The sequence below is a fragment of the Loxodonta africana genome, chromosome 13, assembly GCF_030014295.1.
Source record: "Loxodonta africana isolate mLoxAfr1 chromosome 13, mLoxAfr1.hap2, whole genome shotgun sequence".
In the NCBI taxonomy this organism is placed as follows: Eukaryota; Metazoa; Chordata; class Mammalia; order Proboscidea; family Elephantidae; genus Loxodonta; species Loxodonta africana.
The window spans coordinates 65,156,669-65,172,479 of NC_087354.1; positions in this window are offsets into that span (position 1 = coordinate 65,156,669).

The following is a 15,811-nucleotide window of genomic DNA, read 5'->3' on the forward strand; positions in this document are numbered from 1 at the left end:
AGATGTTTCTCATCATATTTGTAAAATTCTCTTACTCCTAGCTGGGCATGGATTTGAAGCACGCTGCTCAGGCTGGAAAACTGGTCAGGTCACAATTACTCAGCTCCCATTTACCAATTCCCAGCCCCCGCCTTCCTTGCTAGCTCAGTCACAATAAAACCTAGCCAGCAGCCTGGGATCTAGGATAATTACTCCTCATTTACTTATTTAGTTAAGTAAGCTAGAACCAAAAAGGGGAATTAATATTTTAGCTTATATTCTTATGCCCAATATAACAGCATCGAGCTAAAAAAAAAAAAAAAAAATTCACTTGTATAGTAATACAATTACTACTTTTTCACACATTTTGAGATCATGAGTTGGTTCGCAAAGGTTGGTACAAGAAAACCACCAAGGCAACCAAAGCTGTCAGTCTCTGGCCCCAGTCTAGATGCTGCATATCTTTCAGGCCCAGTTTCCTGAAGCTGCCATCAGTTGATAAGCTTAAGCGGCACTATAAATTATGCAAAGTTGCTAAATGCCTGTCAATAACGATACATGGATAGCTGCTTTACTCCATCTATTAAAGTGTTAAAATAAAATCTTCAGTTCAAGGAACTGGCTGTTATGTATTAAATTTACTTTACATACATTAAGTAGGCATTGCAAGGGAGTAGAGTCAGGATCTGTCCCATTGGACAAACAAGAATCAGACAAGGAAAGCCCGAGGCCAGGGCATAAGCCAGATTGAGGTCACTGCTGTGGAGCTAAGAACTTTCTCGTTTTTAATGTGGAGACTCTTGTGGTTCAAGATGAAAGTGACTTGTAATACGTGAAAGAAATTTATTTGAGAATTTCCACTACCATTTCAGTGCTCTAAGTTTTGAAAGCAAAAAAAAAAAAAAAAAAAGTTTGGAATCAGGCCAAACTCAGAAGAGGACATGGAATAAGGGATATCATTGCTGATGTCAGGCAGATCTTCAGTGAAAGCAGAGAATACCAGAAAGATGTTCACCTGTGTTTTATTGACTATGCAAAGACATTTCACTGTGTGGATCATAACAATTTATGGATAGCATTGAAAGGAATAGAAATTCCAGAACTCTTAATTGTGCTCATGAGGAACGTGTACTTAGACAAAGAGGGAGTCATTTGAACAAAACAAGGGAATACTGCATGATTTAAAGCCAAGAAAGGTGTGCATCAGGGTTGTGTCCTTTCACAATACATATTCAATCTGTATGCTGAGCAAATAACCCAAGAAACTGAACTATATGAAGAAGAACATGGCATCAGGATTGGGAGAATGTTCATAAACAACCTTTGATATGCAGATGACACAACCTTGTTTGCTGAAAGTGAAGAGGACTTGAAGTACTTACTGATGAAGATCAAAAACCACAGCCTTCAGTATGGGTTATACCTCAACATAAAGAAAACAAAAATCCTCACAACTGCACCAATAAGCAACATCATGATAAATGGAGAAAAGACTGATGTTGTAAAGGAGTTCATCTCACTTAGATCTACAATCAAAGCCCCTGGAATCAGCAGTCAAGAAATCAAATGGTGTATTGCATTGGGGAAATCTGCTGCAAAAGACTTCTTTAAAGTGTTAAAAAGCAAAGATATTCGTTTGAGGTCTAAGGTGCACCTGACTCAAGCCCTGATGTTTTCAGTCACCTTATATGCGTGCAAAAGCTAAACAATGAATAAGGAACACTGAAAAAAAATTGATGCCTTTGAATTATAGTGTTGGTGAAGAATATTGAATATACCATGGACTGCCAGAAGAACAAACAAATCTGCCCTGGAAAAAGTACAGCAAGGATAGTGAGATTTCATCTCACATACTTTGGACATGTTATCAGAAGAGACCAGTGTTCCTGGAGAAGGACATCATCCTTGGTAAAGGAAAGGATCAACAAAAGAAAGGAATACACTCAACGAGATGGACTGACACGGTGGCTGCAACAATGGGCTCAAACATAAAAATGATTTTAAGGACGGCACAGGACTGGTACCTAGGGTTACTATGAGTTGGAACCAACTTGACGACATCTAACAACAACAACACTGTATTTACACATTTACCCAAAATGTGTGTGTGTGTGTGTTTTCAAAACTATTTATGAAGCTGTTGTTTGCAATTTTAGGAAACAGGGCCAGAGAGGGGAATGTCATTTACTGGAGGAAAGACAGAGATAAATATCAGGAACTGAGAGGTAGATTTGGGGGATATTGAGATTGAGGGGTATAGATGGGACAATCTGAGGGGCAGTGCAAACATCTTAAAGCCCCAAAATGCTAGAGCTCTCTTAAAAAAAAAAAAAAAAAAATCCCTGCCAATTCATCCAAAACAAATGCAAAATGTATAGTTATATTTGATTAATATTTGGTAAATCCATACCTTTCATAAGTTGAGTATTTTCTGTGGCTGGATATCAGGCTGGATTGCAGAAATTATTAAGAGACAACCAAATAAAAGGAATTTAGTGCAATAAAGAATGATTTCACATTAGTACAAATGATTAGGGAAAAGCCATTAGCATGAGCCTTAAAAATGCTGAATCCTTTTGAGACAACGTCCAACAGTAGGACAATGGGGAAATAAATTAATCACTATTCTCACAATGGAATATTGTTGTTGTTCATTGCGGTCGAGTTGGCTCCGACTCATGGCTACCACATGTATGACAGAACAAGACGTTGCTGGGCTCTGCACCATCTTTATGATTGTCAATAAGCTCGAGTTCATTGTTGTGGCTATATTGGGCAGATATTAAAACCATGCTTTCCAAAATATTTAACAAATGGTGACTCAGGATAAAATGGGTAAATGGAAAACAGCAAGATTCAAAACTTTATATACAAAAATAAAATTCTACTTGATATTTTTGCCCCCCTGGGCTGTGTTACATCTGCCTGGAACACACTTACTTTCCTTTGTGTCTCAAAGAACAGTTCTTCCAGAAAGTCTTCCCTGACTCCCTATGTCTGGGCCAGGGGTCCCAGCTCTGTACTCACATTTTCTGCCCTTCTTCACTTATCAGAAGACTTGCCATACTGCGTTCTAATCAGCTGAATGTCTCAAGTGGGGCACCGGACTATAAAATGCTAAGCGGGCACACCTTGTCTGTGACTCTTATTTACCATTGCGTGCTTGGAACTCAGTTGAGAGTCAATACAGATTTGTGAAATCATGAAGAACATATGAATATGGCAGTCCAAAGGGAGGCAGCTTCTCTCAGGCAGTCCTGAGAGTGGAAACTAATATATATATATCTCCTGGTTGGCAGTTCGAATCCACCAGCTGCTCCATGGAAACCCTATGGGGCAGTTTTACTCTGTTCTACAGCTTCACTATGAGTCAGAATACACTCTATGGCAATGGGTTTGGTTTGTATTTTCTATTATATCCTTGAATCAGGTTTCCTCCAGTATGGGGATCCCTCCCTAAGGCAGAAAGGAGTAAAAGAAAATCAGCCTAAAATCCAGATTTCATACCCTCTTGGTCTCTGACAGAACACTTTCCCTCATGTGACCTTGCATTTTCCTTCCGAATCATTCTTAGAACTCCTATAGCCTTTACGCATGCCAGTTCATTTGATTTCTGTCTCAGGATGTCCTGCATGGCCATGTTGCTTTGTGTCTGTAGGTTCTGCCTCCCTACTGCAGTCCCAGCATCTGCCAGTATGTCCTACAGAGGCTGAGCAGCAGTCAGGAAACTCCCGTCATCAGTGATGGCGACCATCTTACATAGGGGCTGCCTGCATGTCTGTGAGGCTGCAAGAAATAAATGAATGCTTCGGATGAGGTCACTTGGGAGGACTTGTTAAGTCTTAACCTTAGGGGTGGGAAATGAGCTTGTCCAGGATGTATTTGTAACTTCCTTCAGGATGACATGCTGACACCAGCCAGGCCACATTAAAGAATCAGAAGGGTCCTCAATGTGTAAACTGGAAGTCAGACCCAGAGTCACACATCGGGTGTGTGGAAGTAAAACTACACGGTGACCCCTAGTGGCATATCTGCATAAAGGAAGGGGAAATAATGTAACAGAAAAAAACATACGTATATTGATCACATTACACTTTTCCCTTTCAGGCATTTCCCCAATCTTTCTTATATTCCTATGGAAACTCACATTCAGGATCATCATGATGAAATCCCATCTGTGAGATTTATAGCACAAATGTGTAGAAAAATAGACATAACTTCAGAAAATTTTGAATCTGTGCCTAAAGCAAAACAGATATGATTGAGACGTTTAAACAAACATAGCAACCTTATCCCAATCTCTTGGTACGATATGTCCTTGGGGTATTTTTTCTTATTATCACTGGATGAATCACTGCTATGACAAAGTCAAGGAGAAGAATGGGGTACAATGTGGCAAGCTAGGAAAGTCAACTTGGTGTGACCAACATAGAACTGAATTTGACCCATTTCATGACCGGCAATTGTTGCTCTTGTCAACTTACTTATCCCTCAACTATTTCAGGCCCAACTATTCCCAAAGATGGTTGAGTGTTAGTCTGATCAACCAGTGGAGAAATTTGATTTTTTATGCTTTGTATGGAGCATTGGAAAATGGGGAGGGACAAGAAGGTTGAAACATAGTAGTTTGTACCACTGGTCTCCTTGGTACTTGTCACCTTGGGAATGACCAACCTCCTTTGCCAGGGTGAACAAACTTCTTTCAGGACTTTCCTTTGTTCCTTTTTTTTTTTTTTTTTTTTATCATTTAGAAAACAACTACCACCAGACACATGGTTAGACAAATCTGATGCTCAAAATAACTGTGTTAGAGAGGTGGAACAAATATTATCATTCTAATTTTATAGCTGAGGAAACTAAGGGGTAAATAAGAGATTGCAAATGTATTACTTGATTAGGCCAGAAGTGTTTTTTTAACCAATATTGATCTAATTGCCAACCATTAAAGGAAGATGTATTTTAATTAAAAATCAGGATTTCAGGCTTCTCTTAAACAACAGGAAGACCTGGTTTCTGTTTCCACATGGCAACAATACATTGGAGCTGCGGATTGGCGGTCCCTTGGGACAGGCAGGTTTGCTTGAGTTACCCAAGTTCTCCACCTGATCTTCGAATCAGCCAGCTTAGGCTAAGATATACTGTGATGAAACCTCAAGCCTTCACTGGCTTACAGCAGCACTTGTTCATTTCGTGCTCAGGTTACATTTCATCTGTGATAGCTACAGAGGGGCTGTGTTCCAGGATCCAGGCTGAAGGAGCAATCCCCATTTGGATTATGCTGTTCTTGTTGCAGAAGGAAAGGAAAGATGGCCAAATGAGACAATGGCTCCAAACGTGTCTGCTCAGACACAGTATGTGTCACTTCTGCTCACGTTCTTTGGCCAAAGAAAATCACAGGCGAAGGAGATATCAATAGGACAAGGAAGTATTCTTCCTCCAAAGGGAAGTCCTGCAGGTCATACGGCAATGGGGAGGATTTATAAAATGCTTACAGAAAGGCCAGTAAGTCACTGAGAGCAATAACGCAAGCGACCACATTCATTTGTAGTATACTAGTAGCTCCTTTCCATCTCTGATTTTGTGAATCCAACTTAGATAGCTAGGAGACATGATCAAGGTCTTTTAGAACTAAATTCAGCTCAGGTCCCAGTTCCTTTTCTTTACAAGTATAATGTTGTGATGTGTGTTGGAGGGGTGCTCATTGATGCCCAAGAAGTCAAAAACTGTCATCACTAAATGGTGACAGAAGCAGCAAACAACTGCTTCGGGTCACTTCTGGTTCCACTGTGCTGACCTGCTGGGATCAGGTACCATGAATGACCTTTCTGTTAAGAATTGGTGGGTCCAGGTAGTTCCTCATTTATTTAATCATCCCACAAATGCTGAATGTGCCAGGTTCTGGAGACACATTTCCAGCAACTCAAAATGTCTTCCTCCCAACCCCTCAGGAACTTACAGCTTACTTGGGAGACAGATAAGTAAAAAGACACTTGCAATATTGAGTATCAAGAGACGTATAGCAGTGAGCACAGGGTAAAAAAGGAAACCCTGGTGGTTGTAGTGGTTAACAGCTATGGGTGCTAACCAAGAGATTGGCAGTTCGAATCCACCAGGTGCTCCTTGGAAACCCTATGGGGCAATTTTACTCTGTTCTATAAGGCTGCTATGAGTCAAAATCAGCTTGATGGCAATGGGTTTGGTGTTTGTTGTTGTTGTTGCTGTTTGTTTGGTACAGGATAATAAGGGGGCAAATAAGAAGGATACCTCTCTCTGACTTGGTGTTATTTAAAGGTTTTCCAGAGCAAGCTATGTCTAAGACCTAAAAGATGAGTGTTCAGGTCAAGGTAGAAGAAGGAGCATCTCAGGCTTGGAAAGCAGCATGAGTAATGGTTTGCAACAGAGAGAGAGCATTGTAGGAGTTTGCAAAACTGTTTGAAATTCCAAAAGGACATGCACAAAAACACAAATGTACACATTTGCCTTTTTCAATGTCTAGGATGTCAATCCACTTTGCCCTTTGCCTTTGTAAACAAAGATGTGGCCTTTGTTCTGTGCATGAAGAAATATTGGGGGAAGTATATAAAAAAAAAATTTTTTTTTTTTTATATCGGCCAAGCCATGGTGCTTTCAATAGTCTCATATACACATGAAAGCTGGAGAAAGCTGGAATAAAGAAGGCCAAAGAAAAACTGATGCCTTTGAATTTTGGCATTGGTGAAAAATATTGAATACACCACAGACTGTCAGAAGAATGAACAAATCTGTCTTGGAGGAAGTACAGCTAGCATGTTCCTTTGAAGCAAGGATGGCGAGACTTTGTTTCACATACTTTGGACATGTTATCAGGAGGGGCCAGTCCCTGGAGAAGGACATCATACTTGGTAAAGTAGAGGTCAGTGAAAAAGAGGAAGGCCCTCAACAAGATGGATTGACACAGCCTGCCAACGGGCTCAAGCATAACAATGATTTTGAGGATAGTGCAGGACAGGGCACTGTTTCATTCTGTTGCACATGAGGTCACTATGAGTCAGAACTGACTCAATAGCACCTGACAACAATGTATCAGCAAGTAGAACTGCCTCATAGGTTTCCTAGGCCGTAAATCTTTATGGAAGCAGACTGCCACATCTTTCTCCTCAGATGTGGCTGGAGGGTTTGAACCACCGACCTTTCAGTTGGCAGCTGAGTGCTTAAACAGGCACTTGATTGCTAACCGAAAGATCTGTGGTTCGAACCCACCAGACGATCAAAGGGAGAAAGATATGACAATCTGTTTTGATAAAGTTTATAGCCTTGGAAATCCAATGGGCCCATTCTACTCTGTCCTGTAGGATCACTAAGAATCCGAATCAACTAGACGGTAATGGGGTATCAGCAAAAGATAATGAACAAATATATAGTAATGTCTGAGAAGGAGTTATTTTTTGAGATAGTGCTACACAAATCCTAAGTGTATAATTTGATGGTTCGTAGGTATATGTGTATGTGTATATTTATATACTCATTTCCTTTTGCTGCCATAACAAATTACTACAAACTTGGTGGCTTAAAACAACAGAAATGTGTTCTCTCAAAGTTCTGGAGGCTAGGAGTCTGAAATCAAGATGTCAACAGGATTGGTTGCTTCTAGAAGTTTTGAAGGGGAATTTTCTCAATGCCTCTCTCCTAGATCCTGATGGTTGCCAGCAATCCTTGGTGTCCCTTGATTTCTAGAGACATCGCTCCAATCTCTGTCTCTGTCTTCACACGGTATTCTGCTCTCTGTCTCTGTATGTCTTCTTCTCTTCTTATAAGGACACGAAGTTACTGGATTTAGGGCCTAATCCAGTATGACATCATCTTAACTAATTACTTCTGCAAAGATTTTCTTTTCAAGTAGGAGCACATTCTGAGGTTCCGGCATTTATGAATTTTGGGGGGACACTATTCGACCCATTACTATATATACATATGTACACTTACACACACACATACACACATAAATGTGTATAACCATCCATCGCATCAAGATATAGAACATTTCCAACACCCCCAGAAATTTCTGTCTTGCTCCTTTGCAGTCAATCCCTACCCCTATACTGAGGTAATCACTATTTTGACATCTAACGCTTCTAATAAATTAGTTAGGCCTTTACTTCAACTTCATATAAATCGAATGATTCATTATGAACTTTTTTGTGTACCGCTTTTTTCTCCTTCTACATAAGGTCTGGGAGACTCATTCAGGTTTTTTTTTCTTTCTTGGCTCAGTAGATCTTTCTTTTATGTTACTGTATTTATCCAAGGGATCCAGCAGCCTTTGTGGAAAAGGCCATCTTTTACTGAAAAGACTACCCATTCCCCACTGAATTGTCTATGGAGATTTGTTGTAATCAAGCGACCACGTATATGGGTGTTTTCTGGACTCCATTCTGTTTCATGTATTGATTTTTCTCTCCTTGTGACAGTACCGTATGGTTCTGATTCTATAGCTTCGTTGTAGTGTCAGTCTCCTCGTTCTTTCATTTTCTTCTTTTTCACTATTGCCTTGGCTATTTTTCATCGTTTTGGTGAGAGGGGATGGCCTTTTCCATAGTAATGTTAGAATTAGCTTGTCTGCTTCTATAGAAATAATCTCTTGGGGATGCACGGAATCTATAAATCATTTGGGGAAGAAATATATTTTAATATTGTATTTTTCCATCCATGAATACACTCTCTCCATATATTGTGATCTTCTTTAATTTCTCTCCACAGTGTTTTATAATAATTAGCATAGAAGTCTTGCTCATCACAAATTAGATTTATGCTATTCCAAATTGTTTTTAAAATTTAAGTTTGCAATTTTTCATTGTTATTATATAGATGGAAATACAATTGATTTTTATTTTGATCTTATATGTAGTGACTTTGCTAAAATTCACATATTAATTCTAGTTGTTTTTGTAGAGTCTTTTGTGCTCTCCATGTATATAATCTTGTCATCTGCAGATATTGCCAAACATATTCACACATCCACACCCACATGCATATACACATATATACACATATTCATATACACACATATACATGTATATGTGTGTATATTGCTTGTTGCACTGGATAAGACCTCCAGTAAAATACCAAATAGTACATAAAATTAATTGTTGGAGTAAAGGATTCAATATTTTAATATGCCATTATCTGTAGGCTTTTATCGTAGGTATACTTTATCAAATAAGAAAGTTTTATTCTTAGTTTCTGAATGTTTTTATCATGAAAGGTTGTTAAATTTATGAAATGCTTTTTCTACATTTGTTGCAATGATACTTTGCATTTAATTTGATGAATTTATATCAATTTACATTTGAATTAAAAAATTTTTCTTACTAAAATAAAGCCAATCTTGACATGGTATGTTATCATTTTTTATATATAGTTGGATTCAGTATTGTAATATTTTTTAAAGGTTTCTGCACTTTTTATTTACGACAGATAATGGCTTGTAACTTCCCTTTTAATCTCTTTGTCAGTTTTTGGTAACATAGTAATGCCAGCCTCATAAAATTAATTATAAAATATTTTTTAATTTTCTGAATTTGTGTAGGATTTTATGTAATATTCTGTATATGTAAATTAGGTCATTAGTTATTCCTGTTTTTCAAAAAATTTAAAATGCTCTTATTAATATTTTGCCTGCTTTTCTATCATTAACTGAAAGGAGTGTCCTAAATATCCACCTACAACCGTGGATCTATTTCTTCTCTTAAAAAAAAAAAAAAAAAAGGAAAGATTAGTCCAAAGGACTAATGAACCACATTTACCATGGCCCCTACCAGACTGAGTCCCTTACAACTAGATGGTGTCCGGCTACCACCACTGACTGCTCTGACAGGGATTAAAATAGAGGGCCCAGAGACAGAGCTAGAAAAATGTGGAACAAAATTCTAACTCAAAAAGAAAGACCAGACTTGCTGGCCGGAGAGAGACTGGAGAAACCCTGACAGTATGGACCCCAGACACCCTTTCAGCTTACTAATGAGGTCACTCCTGAGGTTCACCCTTCAGCCAAAGATTGAACAGACCAGTGGAACAAAACAAGACTAAAGGGGTGCACCAGCCCTGGGGCAGGGACTGGAAGGTAGGAGGGAATAGGATTGCTGGTAATAGGGAACCCAGGGTTGAGAAGGAAGAGTGTTGACATGTCGTGGGGCTGTTAACCAGTGTCTTAGAACAATGTGTAACCTGACTGTTTGATGAGAAACTAGTTCTGTAAACCTTCATCTAAAGTTCAATAAAATTTTTTTTAAAAATTTAAAAATTTTTTTCTCATATATTTTTAAGGTATGTCATTATGTGCATTTAGGAAAAGTTGCCTTACTGTTGAATGGCCCTTTCATCATAATGAAGTGTTGCTCTTTGTCTCTGCTACTCATATACGTCTGTTCTATTTTTTTTCCCTCATTCTTTTTTTTTTTTCTTACTGTGCTTCAATCTGGATAATATCTAATGACCTCTTATAACCCTGTCTTCTGCTATATCTAGTCTGCTGTTAAACCTATACCATGAGTTCTTAGGTTCTGATACTGCATTTTTCAATTCATGATGCACATTCCATTCTTTTTACAGGTTCAGATTCACAGTTAAAATTCTGCTTATTTTAATTTGCTTTATGTACCTTTTCACCTGTTTTCTTGAAAGTACTAATTCTAGCTATTTTAATGTCTTTGCTAACTCCAATATCTGGATCATCTTGTTTGTTGTTGTTGTCAGGCGCTGTCAAGTTGGTTACAACTCACAGCGACCCTGTATACAACAGAATGAAACACTGTCCGGTCCTGCGCCATCCTCACGAACGTTGTTATGCTTGAGCCCATGGTTGCAGCCATTGTATCAATCCATCTCATTGAGGGTCTGCCTCTTTTTTCGCTGACCCTGTAATTTACCAAGCAGGTTGCCCTTCTCAGGGGATTGGGCCCTCCTGATAACATGTCCAAAGTATGTGAGACTCAGTCTTGCCATCCTGTTTAACATCTATTTTTTAAAAAATTCCTGATTGTCACATTTTCCTGTTTTTTTGCATGCCTAAAAGGATGGCTTGATATAACAAAAACTATATGAACAAAGAAGCAGGAAAATATTATACACAATATGTATATATGTATATACATATATATGTATGAGTGCATACACACACATATAACATTGAGCTTAGCCCAGCACTTAGGAAATGTCCTGCGGGGAAAACATGCTTTGTGTTTGAGGATCCTCTAGTTTTGTAACGATCTCTGACTAACCACCAAAACTCTGACAGTTTTTCTTTCTCCTTTAAAATTGTCTTGTGCAGAATCTACTAATATCCCTAGAAATGAAATCAGTGAACAGGCAAGCTCTTCCAGGGAAAGGAAATGGCTGGCAATTGTCAGTTCACCTAACAAGGGTGTCTTCTTCTCTGGAATGTTAATGTATCCTTGTCTTTATTTCTGTAGCTCAGCCAGTTGGCCTTGAGTCGACTCTGACTCGTGATAACCCCACGTGTGTCAAAGTAGAACTGGGGTCTACTGGGTGTTCGGTTACTGTTTTTTTGGAAGTGAATCACCAGGACTTCTGAGGAGCCTCTGGGTAAACGTGAACCACCAACCTTTTGGTTAATAATGGAATGTGTGGACCATTTTTGCCATCCAGGGACTCCACTATAGCTCTTAGATGTCTTTAAAGATATAATATGCCATTTTTTTTCTTTGTTTTAGCAGAAGGGATGACCTGCCACAACCTGTTATGTCCTATTCAGAAGTAGAAGACCCCCAGTGTAATTTTAACTCCCAATTGCCTCTCATGCCTGCGTATGATGCCAGCCAATAACAGCTAACAATTCCAGAAAATTTTTGCTGATATCCCCACCCTTTTCCCCAATATACCAAATCTGGAAGAGCAATTATATCATATGTTTCAAATGACCAATGAGCAATAGCCACAGATCATTTTTAGTGATCAACTTCCAATTCGTTAAAAACTAAAAATTGACTCAAAGAAACTGGTGGTATTTTCCAAAGCTCTGGGACTATAAAAAGCAGAATCTCTTTATTTTTCCTTTTTTGGTGCTGAGAGCCGGCTGACCCCAAAGACAATAGATTTAGGTTCAGATTATAATACAGTGAGATGCCCATTATATTGTTACTGTTTTTTTCTGACAAACCCATGATATTAATTAAAATGTATTGATTAGTAACTGTCGGGCATTGTACTAATTACTTCTTGTGGGTAATATATTAATCCCCATCAGGATTCTATGAGGTAAGTACCATTCCATTAGCATGTGGCAGGGTCAGGATTTGAACCCAGTCAGTCTGTCTCCAAAGCTTAGATATATACCTTGTAAGCTATACTGTCTCCTGCTGGACTAGACAGTGTGATGAAATGTTCTTTAGCATGGTGTAGAAAGGCCAGGGAAACCCTGGTGCCTACGGCTACTAACCAAAATGTTGGCAGTTTGAACCCACCAGGCGCTCCTTGGAAACCGTACAGGGCAGCTCTACTCTGTCCTGTAGGATTGCTATGAGTCAGAATGGACTCGAGAGCAACAGGTTTGGTTTTTTTTTGTTGTTTTCAGAGAGCCAGGAATAGCTCAAATACTAAAATTACGACATTGTTCCTTAGTTGCATGCAAGAGTAGCTGAAGAGATTTATGAATACAGACCTCTCTCTGTGCCCTGGGATAGGTGCATACTGTTCAGTGGAATGAAATTGACTTGCTATGGCTGGGAAATAGAGTGAGAGGTGAGGGCAGTTGTGACAGATGAGGCTAAAGGCTGTGGTCAGTGAGATCATAAGCCATGTCAGGATGTGGGGCTTCATCTCATGAGCGATTGATAAGTTGTTGGAGGGTCTGCAGCAGGGTAGTGCCATACTGTTTATAAGATAGAGAGCAGACACTAAGAGGTAACAAACAATGGAGACAAGGAAAGCTGTAAAAAGGCCTTAGCAGAAATCGAGTTAATATTAAAGTCAAATATTTGACGTTAAGTAGCTATTGTGAAGTTAAGTGAATAGATTCAAGAATACTAATTAGAAATTAATATTGATTGGTTATTTAATTGGGTAAGGGGGATGAGGGAGGGAGGGAGGATAAAAGTTGCTTTCGAGGTTTCCAGCTTGCACGACAGGGGAAGGAGTGATCTTATTTATTGAGACAGGAAATTCCAGGAGCAAGCCAATTTTGTGAAGGAAGATCACAAGTTTCATTCTGAATATGCTGAGTCTGAGGATTCTCTGGAACAACCTAGTAGGAAGATGGATTATTGAATTCGGCACTTGGGAGAGGAGTCTGGACTGGAGAAAGAAATGCAACAGTCATGGGTTTTCTACACAGAGGTGTTGCTGGGCAGGAATATGGTTAGGCTAGGTTTGCAGTTCCCTCAGACAGGATGCGCAGGCCCCAGATTGTCTCTAAGCCCAGCTTTGGGAACCAGAGATATATAGGTGGCCCAGGCCATATCTACCTAAGTAAGTGCCAGGTTTCTTCCTTGCATCCAGCTGGGGCCTAATAAGAGCTGCCTTTTGCCCAGACCCATCTCTTTTCTTGGAGTACTTCCTTCCCCTTCAGGGTTGGATACTCTGTAGACATTTAATTTATTACATGGTCCCTGATTTGGACCATGGCTGATTAGCTCAGGCATGGACTCCCGATCCAACCTGAGCTCATCTGATTCTCTTCTGGGGAGTATTTTGTTGAGAAAGACAGAAGACTGGGAGTTGAAAGCTAAGCCCCACTAATGATGCAATTTCCGGGTGAACATCTGCAAAAATCTCCTGCGCTCCATTGAACTGCCTGGGTTCCCACCCTTTCTGACGCCTGGAATCTGTCCGGTGTGCCAATGTCCTTCCAATCAATTCTCTTCTTCTATTAAGCTATTTTGAAGTGGGTTTGGGATACTTGTAACCAAAAGAGTCTTAATTAGGACAGGCCTTGATGTGTCTAATTAGGGGATTATTAACAGAATTCAGCAAAGACTGAGGCTAAGCTGAACTGGCCAGAGACCAAGATAGGCAGCTTTACAAGCTTACATGACAGGACTGAAGACCGTGGGGACCACACTCACTGAAGCTACTGCAGATAATTTGGCTTCAAATGACTAAAGGGGCTCTTTTGTGCATGGCTAATCATATGGGGATATTGAGCACAATCCTAAATATGCCCCTCAGTCCTTCCTCCACACTCCCATAAATGAGATGTGAGCCTGAACTGTCTCTTCCAGACAAGCCCTGCTGGTTTTTTTTTTTTTTACTATCTGTCTAGGGTAGAAGGGATTCAATTACCCTTTGGCCTTAAAAATATGCCAAAGGATAATGCTGGCCTTCTGTGGCTTGGAGCAAAAGCATAGTGCACAAATCTGTTTCTCATTTATGTGGTTCAGCCTCACCACCAGGGCTGGGTTTTTTGTTGTTGTTTTTTCCTTCATAAAATGTGACAGTAGACAAGGCCAGCACCCTTCTTATTTGGGCATTCCACTCAGATCCTGGACCTAAGGGTAAGGAGAAGAAATGACTGGAAAATTCTGATGTCTTTCTTCATAGTAAAAATAGTCTTGCAGTAAGAAATGATGGAAGAAGGCGTTTGCAAATACTCGGTTAATCACTCTGCTCCCAGTCTCATATCCTGTTAGTCCATATGGCTTATTAAGAGTCATTATGGTAATGTTTCTAGTGCACTGCTTTCAATACAAAAATTGTGACTGATGCTAAATATAGCTTAAAAGACTATTCAAGAAGATCCGATGTCATAAAAAGTAAAACCAGGTTCGGGAATGTACCGCATTTTTATGCAAATAATGCGTGTCTCCTGCATCTGTTTGCCGGCAGTGCCCCCACCCCTGCCAGTGAGGTCTTTCCATAGGTGCCATTTTCATGATTGTTGGGATGCTCAAGTCCATTGGTATGGCTGCTGTGTATCTTAAGTGCCTTCCAACCTAGGGGCCTTATCTTCTAGAACTGTATCAGACAATGTATCTTGTGATCCACAGGATTTTCATTGTCTAATTTTTGGAAGTAGACTGCCAGACCTTTCTTCCTAATCTGATTTAGTCTGAAAGCCCCACTGAAACCCATCCATCTTGGTATTTGAAATACTGGTGGCATACCTTCTGCAACATCCAAGCCACCACAAAGTGACAAACTGACAGGTGAGTGGTGGTCAAATATTATAGATTTGTTTAATTACTCTGCAAAATACCAAAGCTGGTAAAAGAAGGACAAAACAAACACACATGCCTCCAGGAAATTAGACCTAGAAATAATAACCTAAAAGTTATTCTCCAAAAGACATAAGACTATCAATGTGACAGCTAAGTGACATCATATATACCTGGAGAGAACTTTAAGGTACAAAATAAAGGCCTCACTTTGCTAATATGTACTGTTCAGTAAGTAGAAATTACTTTGGCTCTATGCAGAGTATTTGCTTTGGATGAGCAGAACTGAAGGAGATGCCTGTGTATATTCCACATGGTCTTTTGAATAGAGAGACCCATAGACAGAACATGGTTTGAGCCGCTTCTTCCTAACCAGGCCTGAAGATACTAGCCTTTAGTAGCTTCTTTCTGGATTCTTTGAACTGCTCTTTTTGTTTATTAATTTATTATTGTTTTGGCTTAAACTAGCCAGTACTGGTTTATTTTGTTTGCAATCAAATAATCTTAATTAGTTCCTTAATTAGAAGGAGCCCTGGGGGTGAAGTGGCTAAGAGCCGCGACCAACTATGGCTGTTAACCAAGAGGGATGGCAGTTCAAATCCACCAGCCACTCTCTGGAAGCCCTATGGGGCAGTTCTACTCTCTCCTGCAGGGTCACTATGAGTTGAAATCAACTCGACAGTAAC